The 1,326-nt window shown below is 34.2% G+C and overlaps 1 protein-coding gene across 1 annotated transcript in view; it reads left to right on the top strand.

The window, feature by feature from the left end:
• ALDH1A1 (aldehyde dehydrogenase 1 family member A1) overlaps positions 1–1,326 on the top strand; it is a 32,203-nt gene that overhangs the window by 23,535 nt on the left and 7,342 nt on the right. The gene's annotated exons all lie outside the window — the stretch shown is intronic.

Here is a 1,326-nt window from a genome sequence, read left to right as displayed (position 1 = left end):
ATTTGGGAAATTTAAAAATATTACTTTGATATCCTGAGACATGCTTTGTTGCAAGATAATAAATTCAGCTGAATAAACTTTAAAGTCAAAGGGCAGAAAGATTCAAAAAAGTAACCTCTAGGTGTCTGGTGTTGAGCTAATATAAAATTAACAGAAAGCCTCTCTCACGTTATTGTGGCTTTACTGAGTTTGAATTCTGTGCTAACAATTTAAATGAGAGATGTAAATACACTTCTACTAAAAAATAAGGAAATTAAATCTGTGAAAAAAGCAATAATGAAAATATTAGAAAGAGCATAAACTCCTTCCTCCTCTAGTCTTGTAGTCAACTTTTTTGACTTCTTGCTCTTTAACAAGATTATGACAAAGCTTAACCATTTTACAGATTAGCAAAGGTACACCTTTTAGAACTGGTATGATCCCATTTAATGGAAAATTGTAATCAATGGGTATAGCTGCATTTCTTTTGTGGTAATCATGGTAAATATCTCCCTTTGTCTTCAAATTCTGTGCTTTGAGGAATTGTTTCTAGAAACAAAAAAATTTATTGCCTGCATCAGGTTTATTCACTGTGGTGTCTTGCCACAGAGAAAAAGCCAWAATTTTCTTGACCTCACATGGCCTCTGAGGGAACATTGGCCTCAGGTAGCAAGTTTGGCTAGCATTTTGCACAGCAAACAACAATGGAGACCCAAAAGACCAACTAGAATTCAAAATATCATATATATGCTAATTCAGACATTGTTTAGAAAAATAATGAGGATAATTACAAAGGAAGAACTGACAACCACCTGAGCTGCATCATACAAAACATACATTGTTCTTTCTTCAAGATGTTTATGTGGCTGTCAGGGTAGCAGAAGTTGAATGTCTCCAGCATGCAGGAAGGCAGTTGTTTGAAAGCAAAATGATAAAGGGAGACCAGTCAACTCAAAATCATACCCTTACAGGTGTCCTTATAAATTCACATCCTTATATCTATAAGCTTTTATCACAGGTTTAGTTTAATAGATATTTAGACTAATATATGTCCAGAATTCTCCAGAACCTATTAATATATTGCTGTGTTCTATGTCCATAGTAAAACCTGTCGCTTAAACCTGTTGCACTAATAAGAGAATAAAACACACACCTACTCTGCTAACTGATCAGTATGATCACAGTGAAAGAGGTTCTGTGCAAGGATCACTGCAGAAGTAAGCTCAGTATCTCCAGGAGCCAGTACTTGAAAACTGATGCTTTAAAAAGTGAAGGAAAGATTCATGAAAATGAAGCAAAGAAGGAGAAAGAAAAAGAAAAGGAAAAAGAAAAAAAGAAAAAGAAAAA

This window comes from Malurus melanocephalus, unplaced genomic scaffold, assembly GCF_030028575.1.
Source record: "Malurus melanocephalus ecotype Western Australia unplaced genomic scaffold, MMel_1.1 scaffold_7, whole genome shotgun sequence".
Taxonomy (NCBI): Eukaryota; Metazoa; Chordata; class Aves; order Passeriformes; family Maluridae; genus Malurus; species Malurus melanocephalus.
The sequence above is the reverse complement of the archived record's forward strand: the minus strand, read 5'-3'. Positions and strand labels throughout refer to the sequence as shown.